Source organism: Ostrinia nubilalis, chromosome 21 (assembly GCF_963855985.1).
Source record: "Ostrinia nubilalis chromosome 21, ilOstNubi1.1, whole genome shotgun sequence".
Taxonomy (NCBI): Eukaryota; Metazoa; Arthropoda; class Insecta; order Lepidoptera; family Crambidae; genus Ostrinia; species Ostrinia nubilalis.
Genome location: NC_087108.1, coordinates 4,372,606 through 4,398,862, shown reverse-complemented (window position 1 = coordinate 4,398,862; position 26,257 = coordinate 4,372,606). Strand labels below are relative to the sequence as shown.

General features: G+C 38.3%; 1 non-coding gene across 1 annotated transcript; it reads left to right on the top strand.

Annotated features, from left to right (window-relative positions):
* The first annotated feature begins 17,147 nt into the window (after positions 1–17,147).
* Positions 17,148–17,219, top strand: Trnae-cuc (transfer RNA glutamic acid (anticodon CUC)). The gene has a single exon. It is a non-coding gene; the product is annotated as a tRNA-Glu (tRNA).
* Positions 17,220–26,257: the final 9,038 nt, after the last annotated feature.

The following is a 26,257-nucleotide window of genomic DNA, read 5'->3' as shown; positions in this document are numbered from 1 at the left end:
TCACTTTCTAATAAATCTTTCATCACAAAAGCCTCAGAAACCATAATAAATGGCTATTCCTACCCAGACCTCTAGATTTACTAAGAATTTAATTAAGTTCCCTTCTTTACCTAGATAGTAATGTAGTACAAGTATTTGAAAAGGCCCGTATTCTCACCTGATTGAATTTAGGATGAGCGCAATCTGCTGCCTTGGGGAGGTGTTGGCTCGGTATGTAAATACAATTTGGTGCCGTGACGTGGGTAGAGAAACAAATTGTATTCTAAAAATGTGCGTAGGTAGGAGCGGGTTGGCAAAAACTTTCGTAGTAAATTTGAATTGAAAATTAGAAAGATTTTTAACGTTTTTATGCAATAATGTAGTCTATGTAGTCTACCATTGAAATATAGATAAAAGATTTATTTGCCAAACACAATGACTCACAATAAGCACAAATTTTAAAAGACTTTGGGCACAAGACTCAGCCATTGCTTACCATTTCTCTTGAAAAGCTTTCCTTCTTTCATCAGCCTTCAGACTATGGGACAACTACACAAGAAAGAAAAAACACCAAGAAAACTCAAATCCAACACTTTTATTAGTAAAACAAAGTTCAATTTCCGAAATCAATTAATTCCGAGCGCGTATTCCGTTACGCCTCCACCTCTACCGGCGCTGCAAACCGATTTTAAGGGAATGTATAAAGCTGCCTGTCCACCGTGTAGCAAGGAAATAACGTGGAGCAGAGTTGGGGACTGTCTGTCTATACAGGGTGGAAACGATAAGTATCTTACTCGATTATTTTTAAGCTGTGCACGATATTGAAAAAAACTGTTTACTGATGCTGAAATTGCTTCACGAACACATTCAACGGTACCAATAATAAAGCTCTGTAGCCTTAATATAAACTGGATCTATCCGAAAATTCAATGTTTCCAGCTTCCACACATCTTATATAGTTTAAAGTTGCGAAAACAGGTAGCGAAACGCACCGAGAAAGTATGCGGAGCGAAGTTGCAGACTTTGATTTTTTTTTCTATACTTACTGAGCTTCGAAGTCGCGTACTTAACGCGACAGGACATTAGAGATGCGCCATCGGCAGGCAATTACTTTTGCTCGTTTTTCCTTTCTCCGCTTTCCAGTTTCTAAATGAATGAATGAATTTTTAAACCAGTACCTACACAAGTGAAGAGCGTTCAGTAGAAGAGCGGCGATTATAAAATTTTAATGGATTGTACCTAACTCACCGCTTCACCACCACTCTATTTCAGTGGATAGATAGCCTAAGACCGTTTTACATAATACAGACCTAGCTATAATGTAAGGCAGTGAATGCACGATGGGCAATAAGTATAGGCAGTTAGACACTCGACCCAATTGGTCCTTGGTTCGGTCCTCACACGATTTGACAAGCCCTTTTGGTCGAGTGCCCATTTTTACTCTTACTGAAAAAGTTATCTAATCCGTCAAGCCTGAATTTAAGAATGTTTACTGTAATCTTAGACGATATCAAGATAAGCACTCTTATGAAATCAAAAATCAATCAAAATTAGAAGTATCTTTATTTGTATAGACTAATTAAATTAGTACTTACAAATCGTCAAATGCTCACAAGGAGCCTATACATGTTTCATTCTTTTTTTGCCCTGCCAGCGCTTCGAGACAAACATTTGGCAACTGCTGAGAAGAAGCGCCGCAGCCCGCAACAAACTCAGACACCACTGTGTGCTGGTTTAATGCATAATTGAAAATAGGGGGATATTTTTGCTTATCACAAAGTGCTGCAGAGAAAATTTAAAGATCAATTAGAAAGTACACTTTTTAAACCCTAAATCGTTTGTCTTTTATCTCTATTTTTAAAACCGATATTATTTAATTTATGAAACTCCATTAGATGTCTATTATGACCTGTTTATATTATAGATTTTGATAAAATACCGACACTGTTAAGCATTATAAAACCATGTTCACATTAGATTACAAAGCTCGGCGTTCACTCGAACACCGAACCGGATATTGCGTTGTCCCCCGCCGGAAACATTCGCTCTCTCATTCTAACTCGTTGATTTCATGTTTGCGATTAAATTAATTGATAGGATGATGGAAGATGTAATGAGGAAATTATGGTAGGACGGTGAGGTAAATTTTTTAATGAGATTTTACTTGGATATTTTGATTCGAGTCTTCCAGTGACTTGGCCCACTTTTAGCTTGGTCCACGGGCCAAGTCGCTGGTTCGAATTTTTAAATAGTTTTTCTTCCAGTGACTGGGCCCACCTTCAATGTTTTATTATTGAATTAAACACTAAATCAAGAAAAATATACTCTAGAATCCTAAATAATAATAATAATAAAATTATTTATTTCGACCACATACAGATCATAGTATTAGTAAATAAGTACGTTAAAATTATAGGTTAGTAAGGTAAGGTGGGCTGGTAGACTGGTACACTTTTGTAGGTCTTGACAAAATGTGAATTTATAGTTCCACAATTTTATTACAGCCCGAAATCATGCAGACTCAAGCAATTAAGACGAAGGGGAAATGACAAGATACAAAAATTTTAATGTGTTTTTATGGGATCAAATAATTTTGTGAAAGTACCATTTGGTTAGGACATTACAAAAGCTTGAGAGCGGAAGGAAACTGGATTCTGTGTTTGGGATAGCACATAATAAGACTGAGTCTTGATTGTTTAATTCCTTACATTAGAAACCACATATTCACAACATAGTCTCAAACTCAGTAGGTACATAGATAGTACTCGTATTACATGCAATTCAAATATTCAAAGTCACCCACACTGCCTCTATGTCCCGACTCCCGACACTTCAGCATGCAATCAGTCTGTTCCCGCACCACTAAGAGGGTTGTGGCTAGGGTGACCAACTAACTAGAATTTTCCGGATATGACCGGACTTCTGATCGCCTGTTTTGACTGTTTTTTTACTGTTTATTAAGAATTGAAACGTTTTGAATTTGGGGATCATAGGAATGAATTATAATTAGTATCAAATTAATTCTATTTGATGGTACTTGTATAAATGGTATAGTTATTACAATTCACGATCGATAACGATCAATAAATTTTATTATTGATGGAGTTATAATTTTAACGCTAAACGCAATATTTCTCTAGTTTGATTTTATGTTTTATTTTTCAGGTCCTTCCAAAAAATATCAAAGTCAAAGTCAAAGTCAAAATTTCTTTATTTGTTTAGACTAATAAATAGTTCTTACAAATCGTCATTTTGCTCTTAAGGAGCCTCTACATGTCTCATGATTTTTTTACCCTACCAGCGCTTCGAGACCAACATTTGGCAAGTGCTGAGAAGAAGCGCCGCAACAAACTCAGTCACCACTGTCTGCCGGTTAATATAAATAAATAGAAATAGCAGTAGTAGGTATATTCGATTTAGGAGCAGTTCACTGAATTTACCATGCATTCTTGTATAGTGTATAATGGGTATACAAAATTGCGTGGTATATTAAACAAGGTAGTGACGTGCTAATATCTAGACTTACATATTACATACTTAAATACTAGTAGAAATGACTCGCATACATAAATTGGAATAACTTGGATTGACCAGTCCCCGAAAGCAGCGCCTGACATGACGAGTGAACCAGCCATCTCTTCATGGTAACCCTACCTGCGACCGGATATTGGAGCCTTGCCTCTGAACCCGCAGGCAATTGAAATACCTAATACTCTCTGTATTGTACGGGACTACCATTTGGTTTTATTGACTCTGGCTTTATAGTCCAGTCATATAAATACGGGTATATTGAGAAACAGTCATTAACATTTGATTAACTTTGGGTTTATAGCATGCAGAAGCTTGCGATTTTGTATCTGACACAGTTCGTGACACCGAAAGAGCCAAAAAGTTCGCAACACATCTCAGTCCTAATTTATCAGCGCAGGTTTTCAGACTGGCCTTAAGAAGAGACCTTTTAGAAGTAGGTAATGAATACCTGAAGACCTTATCTAGCCTCTTATTTAACACTAGCGGCCGCTCGCGACTTCGTACGCGTGGATCCCGTTTTACCTCCTTAGGGTTGGAGTTTCGTAAAATCATTTCTTAGCGAATGCCTACGTCATAACATCTACCTGCATGCCAAATTTCAGCCCGATCCGTCCAGTGATTTGGGCTGTGCCTTGATAGCGGCCGCCCGCGATTTCGTACGCGTGGATCCCGTTTTACCTCCTTAGGGGTGAAGTTTTGTAAAATCCTTTCTTAGCAGATGCCTACGTCATAACCTGCATGCTAAATTTCAGCCTGATCCGTCCAGTGGTTTGGGCTGTGCGTTAATAGATCACTATGTCAGTCACTCAATCCGTCACATTTGAGTTATATTTAGATTAGGTTTTAACTTAGGACATTGTTGATTAAATACCGAATAAGTTTAAAACCTTCAAACTACAGTGTAAATCGAATTGAAAAACTTTTATTTTAAAATACGATTATGGACAGAAGCTAATCTACTTGTACTTCAGTACAAAGATCAAATATACATTTTTCTCTACAAAATATTCAAGGCCGAGGCTTTGACTAGTGTTGCCATAACATTATTGACTACTGAATAATGTAATGGTATAATCTATACTAATATTATAAATGCGAAAGTAACTCTGTCTGTCTGTCTGTCGGTCTCTCTGTCTGTCTGTCTGGCTATCGGTCTGTCTGTCTGTCTGTCTGTCTGTCTGTGTATCTGTCTGTCTGTCTCGCTTTCACGCCTAAATCACTTAACCGATTTTGATGAAATTTGGCATAGAGATAGTTTGAGTCCCGGGAAAGGACATAGGATAGTTTTTATCCCGGTTTTGAAACAGGGACGCGCGCGATAAAGTTTTTCTGTGACAGACAAAATACCACGCGGGCGAAGCCGCGGGCGGAAAGCTAGTTATTAATATTTAAATAAGTACTGATTCGTAATATCTCCTATTAAATATTTGGATATTAATTTATTTGGTTTACAAATAACATCAAAAACTGTTTATTGTCCCAAAACAAAAAAACATTACCTAATTCTGATTAATACCATACGTATTGTTGTTTACTAAATAAACCTTCCACGTATGTTTTATTACCTCCCGCTGGATTTAAACTCCAAACAATATTGTTATGTAATACTCTACATTTACTGAAATGGTTGCTCACGTTATGCAAATTTTGTATGATCCCCAAAGGAAAAGCCCACAAATACCGATAAACTCAGTTCTAACTATCAATTACGTATTTAATTAAGGTGAAATAAATTATTAAAAAAATACTATCGATATCAATATAATCCCAACACTAGTCTACTAACATAAACTCTGTTTGAACGAAGCGGCTGTTTCTGGTGGTCAATCGCTCATGAATTTATCTATGCTGAAAATAAAATATTAAAATAACTATCGATATCGATATGAACATAATCCCAACACTAGTCTGCGTGCCGCCGCTTGCAATCCAACGCTTTAATAGAGATGGCCTCTTGAATCGGAAATTTAAAATGTCGTCGCTTCTCATAATGGGTCCTTAAATTTCTTTGGGAAAGCCTTTGATAAAATTGTTTTGTCGAACGTTTGCACTAACTGGAATATACACGAGGAGGTTCGTTTCCACTGTAATCCAGTTTTGCAGGATACCGACTGACTTGTGAACACACAAATGTGTTTGAAAGTATTTAATTCGAACAGAATGGTTTTATGCGGGACACTGTAAGAACTTAAAACACGTGTACTAATAGATCGTTTCATCCACGAAGACGCGCCCCACCAATTTTGGTCGAGGGAAGCGCGGGGTGCGGGGAGTTTGATCCGAGCAATCCGCGCGTCATTATTGTAGTGTGCGTGTGCACTCATTGATAATTTAGCGTGTACTGATAACACTCAAACATTAGCGGAAGAATGGTGGGGCGCGTCTTCGTGGATGAAACGATCTATAGATCCTGCAACCACAGGATGTATTCATGGGAATAAATCTGTATACTTAGAGGCATTGAATATTGTTAATCTGGATCTGACACATGAACAGATCTTTTGTAATATCTGAATACCTCAGTTTGACATAAATCTCTCAAATAATAGGTTCTATCTACAATCTACATACACGATTCCTCCCATTTCATTTCCTTTAGGATGGGATATAATTCCTTACTTACTAGGTCTCTTGAATATAATAGAATTATGTTTAGGCATCAAAACATCATTAAGAGGCTCTTGTATTTGTAATATTACCTATGTAATGTATTTATCTAACGTACATATGGATAGGTATCATTTAAACAAACTCAATTTTAACTTCATATTGTTACTAGCGGCCGCCCGCGACTACATACACGTGGATCCCGTTTTACCCCGTTAGGTGTTGAATTTTGCAAACTCCCTTCTTAGTAAGCACCTACGTTCTAAAAGGAGGGTTCCTTGGGGGTCCATGCAAAATTTGAGAGTCCTAGCACTTGTAGTTTCTGAGATTTCGTGATGAGTGAGTCAGTCAATCAGTGACGTTTCGCTTTTATAGATATAGATAAAATTCTATACCTTTTATGTCCTCAAATAGATTTTTAATCTAAAATGTACAGAATACAAAAACTAAAAGCTCTTCACGTGGTAGGTAAGTCCTGAAAAGGTTTTAGCCTGTATTTCCCGAGTTTGCAACTTTATTTGTTAGATACAGCAGACTTCAATATCCAATGTTATAAACTTACAGTGAAAAGGTGCACCGAATGACCACAACTGAAGTTAATGTAGTAATCTCATTCTATAACAAAGATGGTTAAGAGCCTAATAATACAATCTATAGACAGTCATCATCATCATTTCAGCCACAGGACGTCCACTGTAAGCAAGGCATCCCCCAATGATTTCCAGATTGTTTGGAAGAGGCCTACATCCAGCGCCTCCCTGCTAATGGACTTTGAATAAAATAGTAATTACTAAAGTCGTTTCATTCATACATAAAAAATGATTCATTATTTATGTGCGCATTTTTGTGAAAGTAATTTGAAAGGTAAAATGAAATTAGTTCGACCCCCGTGGATCGCTAGACTATAATTGTGGCGAATTCCTAGCTTAGGAGCCGTCAATAGCCAAATGTTAGGAATAAAGCGCAATAGTCGAACTGTGAATATGTCGAACTGGCCGACTCGTAATCCGAGGAACGTGGGTTCGATCCCGCTTGAACTAACCACGAGGAGTTAGCGGGATTATTTGTAATTTGGAAAGACAAAATCTTTTTTTTTATTAAAGAAAGGATTTTTGTAGGGTTTAACAGGGATAACAGTATTTGTTTACGACAAATAGTGGCTCATGCTCGCGTTAATTTTTTTCAAAAGTTTATAGGACTTAGCAGTCCGTATGCATAAACGATGCTTGCTTATGTGAAGCAGCAAATCGAACGCACAGCGTTGAATAGAGCTCTGTGATTGGTTCGTGTGTCACCCTGTGCGTCCACGCGCACTGTGAGACCTCATAGTAATGTTTGTGAATACGGGCGTAAATGTGTTTGACTTTAGTGAACCAACTCCTTCTCTCTTTATTGTAGCTTAACTAAAGTTAGCAAAGTTCTTAACTTGGGAATCCTTTTGTTTAGAAATGTTTCGTTATTTAAGTTCGGAATCTTCTGTAGCCGAATACGAAACTATAACATAGATTCTAGTGTAGGTACAGTGCAGTTCCTGCAATGGCGTCACAGTGTAGTTCAATACAGTAATAATTTAAGAAACAATTTTTAAAAAAAGCTTAGCATATACGTAAACCATTTCAAAAGTAAGTACAAAGAACGTAAAATGATTTAAAAAAAAAGCTATGCAAACGTACCTAAACCACCTAAGGAAAAGCTGAAAGCACCCGATATTTTGTCAATTATTTATAAATGTAACGCTGTTCTCTCTGATAAAAAAAACACCATGTAGTTTCTGGAACTGGCATTTTCCTTAAGTTCCTTATAAATATTAATCAGACTTTTATATTTTCTTCACTTTTATCATACTTACCTACTTTTATTATGCCCGTTGATACAAACATTACTATGGGGTCGAGCAGTGCGCTAGGACGCACAGGGTAACACACGAACCAATCACAGAGCTCTAATAAACGCTGTGCATTCGATTTGCTGCTTTACTTAAGCAAGCATCGTTTGTGAATACGGCCGTTATTATTTTCTTCATTTTTCTATGTAAGTTAAGCGAGTCCACTGAATGATTCTATCGTAGTATCGAATTTTGTATGCAAAATGAAATTCAGTTGGATTTCACACAATGCACAAATACCTATACACCTCACGCGTTGTAGTTTCAAATATTCACAACGGTGCTCTCAAATTGTTCGGGTCCTTATTGTAGGATAGGTATTCCAGTTATTTGAGTATGTACTTAATTGATTGTAAGTATGATCTTGTAACTCACGAAGGCGAGTGAGCTATACCTTGTGTTTACTTACATGCACATATGCACACGCACATGCGATAGCAACGATAGTGTAATGTCGGTCAAAACTTTTGAAAAACGAACAGTAGCGAGCCATCACACATATAAAGCTCACTCGCCTTCGTGAATTATAATTGCAACAACTACATACCTACCTATAATCTTTATCAAATAACACAAACTGTTATGGTGTTGTTTTTCAAAAGTGTACAGTATTTTTTTTAAAGTTAGGTAACGTTTTCAACCGACTTCAAAAAAAGGAGGAGGTTCTCAATTCGACCCGTATGTTTTTTTTTCTATGTTTGTTACGCGATAACTCCGCCAATTATGAACCGATTTGAACAAATCTTTTTTCGGCGTATAGGTAATACCTCAAGGGTGGTCCCAGTCGGTGCAGGCAAACTTTACATGTTTCATAATCTTGGCACCGACTCCAGAAGTATCAATCATGGTATACCTACATAAATATTAATAATTCGTCCTAATAAATAAGTAGGTAATTAGTAATTATTTTTCTACTTTTTAGTGTAGGTTTTTTGGAGTCGGTTTTATTGTCGTCATAATTTAATCCAAAAAGAATATTACCCGTATCTTCTTCCCAGCCGTAAGACAGACAGCCTCTGCTGGAGCAATATAGCAAGTATTTCCATAGCGTCCTCTACAGGTCGTCGGTCCATCGAGTGTGAGGTCTGCCTATTTCATCTTGCAGTGCATTGGTCGCCAGTAGATAGTTTCAGAATAATGTATAATGTTACGGTTAATGTGATAAATTGAAAATTATGAATAATAACCGGTTATTATGAATAATTACCGACAGTCGCGGTAAAAGTGATAAATTAATAACATTTAACAGTGATTATTTCATAATTCAACCTTAGTACTAACAAATATAATAAAAGAGAACAATATCTTGTGAACGTGCTCTTGTACAGCCAAAATTTTTGAACGTTTTGATATCATAATTATATTAATATAATTTGGCAAAATGAGTTTGGAATGTCTCTTGCATAATATTACTTTTCCATGATGCCCATAACATAACGTTTTGATTTAAAGTGAGAAATAGGCTAAGCCGCCTATTTAGTTTTATACACACATAAATGACCTCATATTAATAACATTTACAAAATCATGAGCTAATTATTCATAATAACCGGCGATTATTCATAATTTTCACATTTATCACATTGACCGTAACATATACAATATATTTTTATCGTTCATCGTAGATCTTGCGAACAATAACCTTGCTTCACCAAAAACCGACAAGAATCCAATTTCACAGACATCTATTGGCGTGGATAAATAAAAAAGTAAGTACATATTTTCTCAGCCGCTGTCATATTTTGCAAGCTGACAAAAGGAAGGGAACTGCCCACTGCCCAGCCTCGGGCGGACATTGTACCTAATAAATCAAAACATGTGTACAGTCAGCGTCAAATATTCGTGACACCCAAAGTGACCAAAAGTTGATAACACAACCATATTTCAAGTAACAAAGACGTGTTGCGAACTTATTGGCTACTTTAGGTGTCACCAGTAGGCCTAAGATGCGCGCCGTGATAACTTTTATCTACGTCAAAATGTATGGGGAAAATCGATAAAATGGCGTGATAACCGCTTATCGCGGCGCGCATCTTAGGCCTACAGGCCTGTTCATCTCCGCGAGTTTGCATAGAAAACAAAACACGCGTGACGGCACCTACTGGGATATTTAATCGACAGGACACTCACGAGCGAGCATTGACGCACGCACTTGTGTTCTTCACCTATTTGCATTGTAAAGACTATGTGTGATGGAAAGTAGAAAAAAAACGGTGGTGTAATTAATACTGTGCAGTATTTTAACTGCCTGAATAATAATAGAAACACAAAATATAATTCATGCATAATCATGTATATCCTCCGCCATTTTCTGCAGTTTGGCACCAAGTCACACATTTTACCGAAGTCAGACCTATTATGGAATCGGCGCTGTACCGTGTGTCTAACTAGTGTGAGTTAACATCAAACGTGCTCACTTTGTGTCACTCACAAAATACATTGAATGTATGACGGATTGTACAGCGCCCCTAGCGGGAAAAGTTCAAAAACTAAAATTTTCATACATTTTTTGTAACATTTGATGATGATGATGTAAACTCACACTCAGCCCACCGATAACTGACGTATGATAGGGTACACTTCTTGCTTTTACCATATTATGTTAGTGTTACAAAGTTATTTACACACTTCTAATGTCCTAACCTTTGTAATAAATAATATTTATCTAAGGATATAAATCGAACTAAGCCAGACTTAAAGGGCATTATAAAAATAAGTCAAATACTTAACTTCCTACTCAATATGTTATGTATGAGTTCAACCCTCCTGGCCAGTGTAGGGAATGCAGGTACCTATACTATGATGATGATGAAGCAAAGGAAAAATATTTTTGAACTTTTTCTTGGCAGACTGTACGGTCTCAGAACAGTGCCCTGAGGTAGGACAGAATCATAATAAACGACACGTCTTATAGTAAAACAGATAGAAACTGTTTGATCCCACTAACTAAAATAACAATGGAAAAGTGTCTGACGTATTCACAAACATTACTATGAGGTTTCACAGCGCGCGTGGACGCACAGGGTGACACACGGACCAATCACAGAGCTCTATTCTTTTTTTTATGTGTCAGGAGGCAAACGAGCAAACGGATCACCTGATGGTAAGTGATTATCGTCGCCCATAGACACCCGCAGTCCCAGGGGCGTTACAGATGCGTTGCCGGCCTTTAAGGTGAAGATACGCTCTCTTCTTGAAAGCTTGCAGGTCGTATCCGTCCGGAAACACCGCAGACGACAGTCCATTCCACAGTTGGGTTTCACAGACCTTTCGCTTGCCGGGCAACTGCTCTCTGCCATACGAAATTCGATTTTTCAAGTTATTCAAAACGTAGTTTGAGATGCGACTCTTAACGCTAGAAAATTTAAATTACTACGAGTAAGTGGGGGAGACCGAGGAGAGTTGTAACTAAGGAGAGTTGTGACATTGTCGATTTTTGGAAACCTATCTTCAGCGAGCTCGCAACAGCGCGTATTTTTTAGCTCGAGATTTAAACCCAAAACGCGCACTGTTACAACTACAAGTTTGCTCGTAGACATTAGCGAGAAACTACCACCACTTGCTCTAAAAAAAAAATACATTATTGATTTAATATTCAACAAATTGTTTTGTCTGAAACCGAACTCCGGCAATTTCAGCCGGAGATTAAAAAAAAAAAAACTCACCCCAGTCTCCCCTACAATAGTAATTTAGCTACTATATTCATGTCAAAACAATCATACAACAGTCGCATATACAGCATAGCGTAAGGGTTCACTAGAACAGTTTACTACACTCAATATGGACAGGTAATCCCCGCGGACGCTGCCTACCGATATTGGCAATAATGCCCCAGCCATAGAGTATTGACTTGAGGTACGTGGAAAAAGAGGAAGCGGCGTTACAAAATAATTATTAATTAGTTTGAAATCTTTATAGATATTGCTTTGTGCTGAATCATTTTGTACATGGTTTAAATGTCATTAAAAGATTAAATGATAAGAAATTTCAATCCTTCCAGTCATCGGAGTTTAGATACAAAGATCTGAGTTCAAATCATCTAGCTACAAACAAACTACCTACCACTAATTTAATAGAAAGTATGGTGACGGCAAAAGATAAAGAAATCGTTAAATAAATAAAGGGACATTAGAGAGGGACTTTCTCGTTCAAGAGATCTTGAACGCTAAATTTTAAAAAGTTTTGTAAGGACATTCTACAGGCTTGAAGAAAATAACTCCGTGCTTCGGAAACCGTAAATTCATTTATTCTTTATCAGACGCTCGATTATTCTATGACTGCTGATAAAATCTACCAGATTTTTGATAATGCCAGTTCATGACAAAGAGTATAGACCTATGATGGCAGAAAAAAGACAACTACGCTCTTTTTTACAGTAAGTAGCAGTGGGTAGGCGGGGCAGATAGCACGTGGAGCTGAAAATCTCAAGTAACCACGGGCCGGACAAGCGTAAGCAGGCGGGAAGCCTACTAGACTAGCTGGACGTCATTTGGCTGAAACGAACGAACGAACGCTCTCCTTTGTAATATAGACCACACTAATTCTCCAGACTTAGAGCAAAATTATGTCGGGCCACGAGGACCGAGCGTTTCTACTCGTACTACAAAAACATTAAAGCGCAGGGTAAAACGTTTTTTCGATAGCCTATTACAAGAACCATTGTTTTCTCGTTTAGAGAATTTATTTAATAACTTCATTGCCAGCTATATGAAGGCACACAGGGTAAAGATGCAAAAGGTTCGTTCAGAGAACAAAATTCTACTTTAGTGAAGTCACAACTAACTCGATATCACACCGATTATGTACATGCACATAACGATAGTGTAATGTGTATCAAAATTTTTGAAAAAACGAACAGTTGCGAGCCACCACACATGTGAAGCTCACTCGCCTTTGTGAATTGCAACAACTATAGTTACTGCAACTTCATGTAGTGAGAAAAATTATTAGAAGAAATTAAGGGGAGTTTAAGCCAATTCGAGGATAGACTTCCTTCTAGTTCTATCTTTATTAGATGATCAATAAAGGCAAAAACCTTCAGACATAACCCTTCTTCTGGCGCAGTCGGGTAAAAAGTACACTTAGGCTGGGTTGCACCATCTTACTTTACTTTAACAAACGTCAAAAATCTGTCAAATTCTATACAAAAAGCACCGGTTATTGCTAAAGTTCCGGTCAAAGCAAGATGGTGCTTAGACAGGAAGCTTCGCGGAAGTTTTTGTAACCTTTTTAACAGGAATAAATGTTATGCATAAAAAAGCTACAATAACTGTTTTTTAATTAAAAGCGGGTAAAAAGTACATTTAGGCCGGAGGCTTCGCAGAAGTTCTTGAAACCTTTTTAACAGCAAAAAAGCTACACTAGTTTTTTTTTTTGTTAAAAGATAGATTACCGAACATTAATTTATTTTGTCAGTTGGACAAAAATGACGTCCGTATTCACAAACATTACTATGAGGTCTCACAGTGCGCGTGTACGTACAGGGTGACACATGAACCAATCATAGAGCTCTATTCAACGCTGTGTGTTCGATTTGCTGCTTCACATAAGCAAGCATCGTTTGTCAAAACGGGCGTTAAAATGCTATTTTTAACTAGGTGGACCCCTATTCATGAACCAGCTTACCTCAGCTTAACAGCGGTCAGATGAGCTCGACAATTTTAACATTAATTAAAATCGACTTGTTTGTGGAACTAAAAGCAATTGTTTTGGGCTTTGTTATTTTGTTAACAAAACATTTCAGTAGAAACAGTTTAATTATTTCAAACCCCTTTACTTAAAGTGTATTAGTCCCCTTTTGTTTGATGTTTGCTTTATTTATTAATCTACTTCCCCGATCAAATAATTTTTTTGTAAGTGCAATTAAAAGGAACCTATGAGCGCTTTCACTTCACATTTAGGCGATTTAGCAGCGCGACAACCGCGCGACAGAAGGGCTGCCGAAAATTTCATATTATGTGACAGCGGATGCATGTCTTCACATCATAAGTCAGCCGTTTGGTGTAGTGGTTCGAAACGGACTACTATTCCGGAGGTAGCGGGTTCGATTCCCGCACAGTACAAACATTTGTGTGCATGAACATATTTGTTTGTATTGGACTGGGTGTTTTCTATGTATAATAAGTATGTATTTACAAAAAAAGTATTTAAGTATGTTTATATCCGTTGTCTAGTACCCATAGTACAAGTTTTGCTTAGTTTGGGATTAGAAGCGCAGTGTAAAATGTCTAAGGATATTTATTATTATTTTATTATTATAAAAACGCCGCTGCCGCGCTGCTGTCGCGCTTCTAACGCCCTAATGTGAAAGCGCTCTAACACCCGTATTCACAAACGATGCCTGCTTAAGTGAAGCAGCAACACTATGCGATGTCGAACGCACAGCGTTGAATAGAGCTCTGTGATTAGTTTGTGTGTGTCACTCCGCCACTCAAGTATTGTCTATGAATAGGTTTGTGAGAGCCTGTGCGTCCACACGCACTGTGAGGCCTCATAGTAATGTTTGCGAATACGGGTGTAAGTTCTTTTCCAACATCGCCAGTAAAGTACCTTTAAGTATGCTCAATATCGAAATTGGTTCAATAGCTAGGTCTAACAACGTAATAAAAATAAAGAATAACTTACTAAGATACCTACATAATATTATTATTTATGATGGCGTATCATAATGTGTACAGTAACTATGTTCGTCATTTACAAGTATTCCAGAAAAAATAGATACAGATAATTATTACTATTTTAGTCTTATTAACTCATCCAATTTCGTAAATTACTTATTATTTTCATAAAACTCCGTCATAATGACGCCATATTTTTATAGGCTCCATCATAATCGGTAGATTATAGGGGAAACCGAAGAGAGTTGTATCAGAGGAGAGTTGTGGTATTGTCGATTTTAACTTAATATAAAATAAATAAATAAATATCCTTGGACATTTTACACTACGCCTCTAGTCCCAAACTAAGCAAAGCTTGTACTATGGGTACTAGACAACGGATATAAACATACTTAAAACCTTTTTTCTTTTAATTACATACTTAATATTCATACACCCAGACCCGTCACAGAAATTAAAATTCATCAATCGGACCCGGGACCTCTCGGCATAGTAGTCCGTTCTGAACCACTACACCAAACGGCAGACATCTACTAAGTGAGCTCGTGACAGTGCGCGTTTTTTAGTTCGTCTCGAGCAAACAAATACGCACTTTTGCGAGCTCGCTGATAGTAGGTTTCTAAAAATCGGCAATGTCACAACTGAGAGTTCCAACTCTCATCAGTCTCCCCTATAATCTACCCGTTATGTCATTATGACACAGTTTTATGAAAATAATAAGTAATTTACGAAATTGGAACGAAATTTGTAATTTGAAGTCTGGATAAGTAAATTAAGCAGATAAGAATATAATTAATTACTTATTTACAAATTATCTGTATCTACTTTTTCTGAATTACTTGTAGGTAATTGACGAATATAATTACTGAACACGTTATGATGCGTCCCACCTCTTTGACAACTGTCCTCGGTCTCCCCTACCCAGCTTGTGGGAGTGACACCCCCTATAATTACATTGCCTGACAAACTGACGTCAAGTTGATGTATTATAACATCACATAAAGAAAATTCTCGCAATAACTTTCTGCGTCATTACTGGTAATGGATATTGTTGGGAATGTGCGAAAATGGTGCCGTATTTATAGCTCGGTTAAGGATATTGTTATGGTCTGGATCGGTTTATTAGTATGGGTCAATAAAGTATAGCTTTCCATAAATTGGGGTATAAAGTGGCAGCTATACAACAGAGTGTAGTCATACGGGGTGACATACTCGTAATTCCGAAATGACGCAATCGTAAAATACAGAAAAAAACATACACTCGAATTGAGAACCTCCTCCTCTTTTTGAAGTCGGTTAAATTAAATAATTAAAGGAAAAAAATAAAAATTGGAAAAGAAAATTAAATAAAGAGCAAAAGAAAAATAATTTAAACTACATCTGCCTACATAAAGTAGCTTTCCGTACGTTGGGATTTAGTTGGGATAAATAGTAAAACAGATGATTTGACAACAAAAACTATAAATTTTGACATCATTCCTTGAACCAATCTGATTATTTCGGCAAAAAATAGACCTCCATTTTTGCAGTAATATTATTTAGTTTAAAAAGGCAAGTTAAATAAAACCGCTTCAAACAAACAAGGTCGTAGTAACATTTTAATAAGTAAGCAAAACAACAGTCTAGACAGGGATAAGATCGCCAGACGGAGCGCTTTAAAAAAGATTAACAGATCGCTTTATAAAAGATTAATTAATTTTAATCCTCCATCAAAGCATCGATCGTAAATAACCATTAAATATAAATAACGGACTGTTTCAGGTTAGCCACGTTAAATACAGAGCAGCGTAAGACGTTCCACAAGATGGACCGACGACCTCATAAAGGTAGCAGGAAGGCGCTGGATGCAAGCCGCTACCAACCGGCCATTGTGGAAATCATTGGGGGAGGCCTATGTTCAGCAGCTGACGTCCCATGGCTGAAATGATGATGATGAAGATGATAAAAATGTAAAAATTTCCCTTGACATTTTACACTGCGCTATCTAGTCCCGAACTAAGCAAAGCTTGTACTATGGGCCAGTACCAGGCAACGGATATAAACTTACTTAAATACTTTTTTTGTAAATACTTACATTTAAGATAGAAAACACCTAGACCAATACAAATAAATATGTTCATGCACTTGTTTATACTATGCAACAATCACCCTGTATATGCATATCATATCTTGCGAATAAATTACGAATTCACAAAAATATGCGAATGCGAATATTCGTTACATCCCTAAAGGTGCTTTACGGAAGCAGGCGCTCGGATTTTTTTAAAATAAACTGCTACCGTCTTTATGTGACCGATGCACGTTTTATTAATACATACCAAATTAACAAAAATCTACTCTAGAATCTAAAAATCTAGAGGGCCCAGTTGCCGATAGAAAAAAATATTAAAAATCTCAACTTGGCCCGTGGACCAAGCTGAAAATGGGCCAAGTTACTAAAAGACTCCTAAAAACAGCTTTGTGAATAACACGAATATCAACAGATGATATTTTGAAATAGGACAAGAAATTTCACCACTCCTGTTAGCTTCGGTATGGTCTAGTGGCTAGGATACCTGGCTCTCACCCAGGAGGCTCGGGTTCGATTCCCGGTACCGGAAGGGCACGTCTTCCCCTGTCTATTTTGTAAAGAACAGAGAGATGAAGACGGAGCTCTTTATTTTTTTTTTCATAGTCTGTAAATATACTACACAAATAACGCAAAAAAAAAACAATTTTTGTATTCTAATGGTGAAAGATTTTTTCATATCGGTCCAGTCGTATCGGAGCCAAATACAAACAAAATTAATCAAATCTTTCCTCCTTATAATGAGCTTTCCGCCCGCGGCTTCGCCCGCGTGGAATTTTGTCTGTCACAGAAAAACTTTATAGCGCGTCCCTGTTTCAAAAGATAGAAAGGATAAAAACTATCCTATGTCCTTTCCCGAGACTCAAACTATCTCTATACCAAACATCAAAATCGGTTAAGCGGCTTAGGCGTTAAAGCAAGACAGACAGACAGAGTTACTTTCGCATTTATAATATTAGTATAGAAGTAGGTATAGATAATATAAAAATGAATCGCAAAATGTGTTGCTAAGTTTTTCAAATGCTGTTGTAAAAAGTTTTTTTTGTCGACACGACTTTTTTCAAGCGTCAATAAAGTTCAAACTATCTCCAAAATACATTCGTAGATTTCTTTGTCCCTGAAAGCTCCCTTGAGACACGATCAAATATTATTTCGGGTAGTCGACGAGATTCTCCGATAATCCTCTTAATTTACTAAAGCGATTTCCAATTGACTGATGAATTCGAAATTTCATTACACAGATCTGCCGTCTGTCTATAAATAATTTACGATATTGCAAGGTATTGAGGGTGTGTACGGGACGATATTGCGGGCAAGACTGCTATTTAAATAATACAGGGTGGAATTTTGTAATGCCACCTGGAGGGAAAGTACTCCTAATACTGTTGATAGAAAAACTCAAAGAAAACATTCCTTTACTTTTGAAAAGAAATAGAACTACATTCAAATATTTCCAAAAAGCTTACCACACTCGAGAATCGAAATAACTAAAATCTGTTGAAAATTATACCCCATATTTTTATTGCATCGATCGTTAGGGTTAAGTATAAGGATGAAATCTCTCTAACAAACTTGATAAATCAAATAAAAGGAAAATCATGAAATCTTAAATTATTTTAATTATTTACAGAAAATTGTACGGTATGGTGGTGAATTTTCTAAAAAAAATCGGAAATCTTTAAATGCAGTTCTCTTACTTATCAAAAATAAAATAATGTTTTCTTTGAGTAAAATGTGCTATCTACAGTATTAAGAGTGCTTTCCCTCCAAGTGGCATTACAAAATTCCACCCTGTTTAAATATCCTTGGCCATTTTACGAACCACTACACCAAACAGCCGACTCTACATTTTGACTGGAAACTGTTAAGCTAAACATTGACATTTTATGTAGTGATTACCTGGGAGCTACACTGAAAATTTGATACAAAGATGATGTAATGTTGACTGTACATGTAATTTTTTTCTGGTACCTGTGCTACTTCAGGGGATTAGAAATTTTACAATTCCCCGAATGACAGCTGGTATTTTAACTACTAAGGCTGAGTTGCACCACCTAACTTTGACCGTAACTACCTATAACGATAACCGGAGAATTTTGTATGGATTTTGACAGATTTTTAACGTTTGTTAAAGTCAAAGTAAGATGGTGTAACCCAGCCTAACTATCGGAAAATATGACAGTATAATTGGAGAAAATTAGGTAACTTAGTTGTTTACACCATCGACAACAATTTGACTGTGAATAAGCGGTACGTTTGCCAGATCTTACCTAGTTGTAGCGATTGTCAAAATCAAAACCACCTGGTACCGCACACAATGGAATTCTGTAAGTTTCCACGCGAGCAACTTGGACAAATTCCAATGCTTCATTTAGAGATTCTTCTGTAGAATTCCGAGGAGGAAACCAAGCGATATTGTGCTCTAAGCATTTGTGTGAATGCTCCGTTGATTTAATCGGAATTCATTGGACAAAATAAATGTAGTGTTGTGTGAATACGAATTTGATTGAAGTAATTCAGCTGAAAATAACTTTGCTTTCTATAATTTCGTGGGAAATCTTTTATGGGTGTGCGGGGAATGGGTGCTCAATAAAAGTCGGACTCCAAAATCGTAATGAACATTTATTTTCCGAAACGGCGGTCTTTTATACACAAAATTTACAAAATATGACAAGGACAAACGATACATCTATTTCACATAAAAAGGTACAATCAAATTAAAGGTGCGACAATAAAACAATGACCTACAAATCACAATCAACAGTTAGAACGAGATAGAAAGACGATCAATATACTTGTTTCACGTTACACAAAAAATAGTAAAAAGTAGGGTACACAATAAATAATTTAGAAGAAGATAGCCTAACATTACAATATACCTGTTTCACACAACATAGAAATACACGTAAAAAGACGGTAGAATAAATATTAATATTAAGAAAGTTAGACAAGGACAGCAAGAAGTTACAAAGTTTCTGTTTCACACGACACGGAAATTATACATAAAAGAAGGTACACAAATATTACCAAGTTTCAAACTCACCCGCATCTACGGTTATAAAACTTATCATGAAACTAGGTCAAGTTTCTCAGTCAGGAGCGCGCCGCAGTGATGCTCGCACGTATGCTCAAGGTTTGTATGTGGCGGCTGCCACATAGCTCCCCCTCAAGCGAAGCGTACCACGGGCTTCACAGTGCGTCCAGAACGTGTTGTTATTGTAGTGCCGGTAGTGTTGCGTCCAGTGCCAGTGATGTGATTTGCGTCTTCATTCAGTGTGTATGCGGGTTTCACTCGGTCGATTGATACGTTGACTTCTCGATCGGGTAGTTTGAGTCGAAATATTTTGTCATCTCGTTTCAGTACCGGATAAGGGCCTTCGTATGGTGGTTGTAGTGACTTTCGTGATGAATCGATGCGTAAATACACGTTATTGACGGTCTTCAAGTCTTCGTGAACGAATATATTGGTGTTATTTCTTTTTCTTTCCGTGGCTTGATAGTTTCTTATTGTTTGCCGTAGTTGATCAACATAAGTGTAGTCGTTATTTGGTGACGTCATCGGTGACGTATTGAAGAAATCGCCAGGGAGTCTGATACTACAGCCGTAAGCGAGTTGTGCTGCGCTTACGCCTGTGTCGTTTCGTGTAGCAGCTCGTAGACCAAGTAGTACTGTTGGTAATGCCTGTAGCCAGTGATTTCGTTGGTCGATAAGTTTAGCTGTCAGTGCTGTCTTGAGTGATCGGTGCCATCTTTCTACTATTCCATTACATTGCGGGTGGTACGGTGTTGTTCTAGTTTTTTCGATTCCAAGTTGTTTTGTTAGCGATGTAAATAACTGGCTTTCAAACTGTCGCCCTTGATCGGTGGTCACGGTGGTAGGACAACCAAAGCGAGATATCCAGGTTTCATAGATATTCTTCGCCACGGTTTCTGCAGTTATGTTGTGTAGTGGTATAGCTTCAAGCCAGCGGGTGTTGCGGTCAATCATCGTTAGAAGATACTTGTGGTTTTCAGTTGAAGGCGGAAGTGGGCCAACTATGTCAACGTGTAGGTGTTGAAATCGGTCGGCGGGTTGAAATTCACCATGACTGCTGCTTGTGTGTCGTTGAACTTTGGACTTTTGGCACGGCATGCACAACTTAGTCCATTTGCCTATGTCTGCGTTCATAGACGGCCAGAAGTATTTTTCTTTCATGATTTTCTTTGTAGTTCTCGTTCCAGGATGACTTATATAATGCACGGCGTTGAATGCTATGCGTCGAAATTCATCTGGTAAGTATGGTCTGATGTTTCCAGTAGAAGTTTCACAGTGGATCTTGTAGTTACAATTTGGTGGTTCTATCATCTTGAAAACTAGGTTTTTCTGTTGTTTCAGTTCTCGCAGGGTGTGGTCTTGTTGTTGTGCGGCGGCTAGTTGTTCGTAATCCAGTGTTGTAGGGCAGGTTATGGTTTCAATTCGAGACAATGTGTCGGCGACAACATTTTCTTTTCCACTTATGTAGCGTATGTCGTTGGTAAACTCACTTATGAAGGATATTTGTCTGCTGCGTCTTGGAGTTTCACTGTCTGACGTCTTCTTTTGCAGGACGAAGATGATAGGCTTGTGATCCGTAAATATGGTAAGTGGTTTACCTTCAAACATTTTTCTAAAATGTTTAACTGCCATGTAGATAGACAAAAGCTCGCGGTCGTAGGTAGAATACTTCTTTTGTGCTTCAGAGAACTTCTTTGAGAAATATCCCAGCGGTTGCCATTTCTTGTCCGCGTACTGTTGCAGCACAGCTCCAGCACAGTTATTGGAGGCGTCACACATTAATGAGATGTGCGCGTTCGGTGCAGGGTGGGCGAGTAAAGCTGCGTTTCTTAGGCTTTCTTTACACGCTTCAAATGCAATCGTAGCTTCTTCAGTCCACTCAATCTTCGTCTTGTCTTTGCGTTTGCTGTTGTGTAAGTATGCGTTCAGTGGAGATTGAATGATGGCTGCTTTAGGTATGGCGTCACGGTAGAAATTTATAGTACCGAGAAATCTTCGTAGTTCTTCAATAGTTGTTGGTTTAGGTATTGAAGTTATAGCCTGGACCTTTTCTTCGGGTGGTTTGATTCCGTGTTGAGACACTGTGTAGCCAAGGAACTTCACTTCTTCTTCACCCAATACACACTTTGATGGATTTATAGTGATACCATACTCGTTGAGTTTGCTTAAGACGTTGCGCAGGTGTTCTTCATGTTGAGAGCTATTTTCTGAAGCGATTATGACGTCATCAATGAACGGGTATGCGTAGTCTATGCCTTGTAGGACTTGATGGATAAATCGTTGAAATGTCTGTCCAGCATTTTTCAGTCCCGGACACATTCTAGGGAACTCATACAGGCCAAAAGGTGTGATGATAGCCGTTTTCTCAATGTGCTCGCTGAAGACAGGCAATTGCTGGTATGCTCTGTTTAGATCTATGGTAGAGAAGATCTTCTTGTCTTGCAGTAGGTATGTAAAATCTTTCAGACGAGGCACAGGGTAGCGGTCTGGCTTGGTAACTGCATTGAGCCTTCGATAGTCACCACACACTCTTATGTCGCCATTCTTCTTTGGGACGATGTGCAACGGGCTCGCCCAAGGGCTTTTGCTTGGACGGCATAACCCCTGGTCCATCATTGTTTGGAATTCTTTCTTCGCAGCGGTGTAACGGTGGGGCGGTATCGGTCGAGCTTTGCAGTAAAGCGGTGGTCCACTGGTTTCAATGTAATGCTCGATGCGATGTTTAGGTGCTTCTTTCATCGAAGATATGCGTGTGATGTCTGGATATTCAGCCAATATATTGTGGTACTTCTGACTTGTATCTATGCTTCGTATTGTTGGTGTCGGGTAGTTGCAAGTGAATGCCTTGGTTGATAAGTTTGTTAATTTATCAATTAGGCTGCGGCCGGCGATATCGACGAGCAAGTTGTGGTGCTTCAAGAAATCTGCGCCCAGGATTGGCTTGCTGACGTTTGCGATGATAAATTTCCATTTGAAAGGACGGCGTAGATTGAGATCCAATTCCAGTGTTTGCTCTCCATATGTGGGTATTATTGTATTGTTAGCGGCGAACAAATTAAACGTTGTCTGTTTCATTTTCTTGCCACTTCGTTTGGGTATAACTGATATGTTCGCACCGGTGTCAATGAGAAATAGCAGCTTGCTCTTCTTATCAGTAATAAATAGACGGTTTGTTTCATCCCATGCGCCGGTACCCGTCTCTGCCAACGCAGGTTTCAGTTTTCCTGATGTGTTGTCTTCAGAAATGTACAGGGTTCTGCACATTTTTTAGCTTGATGACCAAACTTGCGGTGGAAATAGCAATACGGCGAGTTGCTGGGCGTTGCACTGCGTTGTGATTGTGAATAGCGACCTCGGCTCTGCGATCTTGAGTAGGAGCGACCGTTTTGCCAGCGCTGGGTTGTTCTGCCTCGATAGTTGTTGGCCGTTGCGTTTGCAGTCACTAAAAGTGTCACAGCCTCCGTTAACTTGTCAATCTTCTCTTCTAGAGTGCGGTATCTTGACGAACCAGGTGTGTATTGCTGATTGACTGCGTATACTTCTTGTTGTGGGGTAGATGTTGATGGAGTTGGCTGTGGTCGTTGATATACAGCTGATATTTCACGTTGTGACTGCTGGTCTATCATCTTATCTGCCATCATGGCAACTTCACTCAGGCTTGAATTTTCACTAATTGCAAGAATTGAGCTTATGTTTGAAGGTAGTTGGTTGAGCCACATTCCTCGCAGCGTAATTTCAGGTAGATGGTCGTCGGCAAGGTTTTGCATTCGGCGTAATAATTGTGATGGCTTGAGGTCACCAAGTTCCATTCCGGCGATCACACGTTGGACATTTTTCTGTGCAGAGTCTTCGTACACTTCCAGTAGTCGTTTCTTGATGGTTTGGTATTTGTTTTTCTCAGGTGGGTGTTTCAAAATGTCGTAGACCTCATCAATGTCTTGACGTTCCAGCTGTCCCAGCACAAGCTCGTACATAGCTTGATCACTCTTCTTGTGGGGTGACATTACAGCTTCGAAATGTGCGAACCATCCTCGTAGCTTATCTCTCCATATAGGTGGAATTCGTAGTCCGACGGATACTCCAGATAGTTCAGCGTTTTCGTGGTTGATCGGGATTACTGTTGGCGAGATGGCGGTTGCCGGAGTTTGCGATGTTTCAGGTGCGTTGTTCATTGTAGGGTCACCACTGTGCGGGGAATGGGTGCTCAATAAAAGTCGGACTCCAAAATCGTAATGAACATTTATTTTCCGAAACGGCGGTCTTTTATACACAAAATTTACAAAATATGACAAGGACAAACGATACATCTATTTCACATAAAAAGGTACAATCAAATTAAAGGTGCGACAATAAAACAATGACCTACAAATCACAATCAACAGTTAGAACGAGATAGAAAGACGATCAATATACTTGTTTCACGTTACACAAAAAATAGTAAAAAGTAGGGTACACAATAAATAATTTAGAAGAAGATAGCCTAACATTACAATATACCTGTTTCACACAACATAGAAATACACGTAAAAAGACGGTAGAATAAATATTAATATTAAGAAAGTTAGACAAGGACAGCAAGAAGTTACAAAGTTTCTGTTTCACACGACACGGAAATTATACATAAAAGAAGGTACACAAATATTACCAAGTTTCAAACTCACCCGCATCTACGGTTATAAAACTTATCATGAAACTAGGTCAAGTTTCTCAGTCAGGAGCGCGCCGCAGTGATGCTCGCACGTATGCTCAAGGTTTGTATGTGGCGGCTGCCACAATGGGGAAAGTAAAATATTCAGTTTGTATACTTATTTACTACTAGCGGCCGCCCTATACTTGTGCCCTAAAAGTTATTTAAGTAACACGTGGTGGGCTTAAAACTTTCAATTCCGTATTTCAACGGCCTCTAAGACCGCGCTGAGGGAAACCCCAGTACCTCCTCTAGATTTAATAAACTCTTCGCAAAGCAATCGCTTTTGCGAGGTCTTCCAAGCCTCGGGCGGGCAGTGTATAATATTACTTAGTATTTTATAATAAACCAAGTAAAATTATTATTTCTCAAGAATTTGTGTAGAAAATGTAAGACATTTCGCAGACCACAGACTTTTAGTCAGCTGATAGTTTTCTGTTAATCAGTATGGATGAAAAAGGTGTAGAGTTTGTGAAGTAGGCCTTGTAGAGTTAGAACGTGTAGAGTTAGAAGCTTGGCTCTACATGAGATCTGAAAACTTTGTGACACTGCGAGTCTTAATATTGTCTCGTCTTGGCAACATCGAAACGGCACAAGAGTTTTTTGTACGAGCGCCCCAAAGAAACAAAAATACCTTCGGCCTGATCATCACTTTCCATCAGGTGAGATGCAGGCCCTTTGGGTGACCTTGAGCCTTCTTATGAGGCCCATAGTAAGCGACCACGTCTGAGCGTGCTATGCTCGGAGTTTCCCTGCGTGATCGAATCATAAATGAGGAGATCCGTAGGAGAACCAGAGTGACCGACATAGCTCGCAGAATCGCTGAAATCAAGTGGCAGTGGGCGGGGCACATAGCTCGTAGAGCTGACGCCCGCTGGGGCAGGAAAGTTCTTGAGTGGCGACCACGAGCCGGAAGACGTAGCGTAGGCAGGCCTCCCACTAGGTGGACTGACGATCTGGTGAAAGTCGCGGGAGAGGCGCCTGGATGCGAGCGACGCAGGACCGGTCTTTGGAAATCCTTGGGGGAGGCCTTTGTCCAGCAGTGGACGTCTTACGGCTGAAACGAACGAGATGCAGGCCAAAAGCTTCCTCGTTGTGGATAAAACCTACATAAGTTAATACAGACATTACCCTCTTTTACGCAGTCGGGTAAAATTACCTAATGCGGGAAATATTTTCCTGCCTTTTTAGAGGTTTAAGCTAGGGATAGTCCTTATTTAGACGTGAAGGAATTTCATTAAAATCTTGCTTGTGTTTCGTCGGGGAAAATTAGTTTTGCTTTGTTCAAGATAAAATAATTAATACAACGTTATAAATAAGTAAGTAACTGTCTGTCTGTTTTTGTTCCTTAAATCTCGCTTTATAATATTTATGATGTTAATAAAATACAAAATTAAATTAATTATAAATAAATAAAAATACATTTTGACCCTAAAGCATTTACATGACTGTGAATTTTACGCTTAAAATAAATGTCTCACCTACAGAAGCTTGAAAAAATAAAATAGGTACATTATTATCGTTCTTCCATTGATCATACATAAGAACGAAAATATGAACAAGTAAGTAATGAATGAACGACAGAATGAATGTCTCTCACAAAGACTATCTTTCGCAGAATAGGTAATCTCATAAATGTACGAATAAATGCCTCTCGCTGTATTCATCATGTGAATGAATGAATGAATAATAGAAATAATAATATGGCCCGTAAACATTGCCAATATAGGGTGGGTGCAACAGTACCAAGCCACTAAGAGTAATTAATATTTTACGCGTCACTTACTTAAATGGCCGCCCAAAACGTATAAACGATTGTGTTTCCGGATTTTTTTTTAAATGTAGCTAC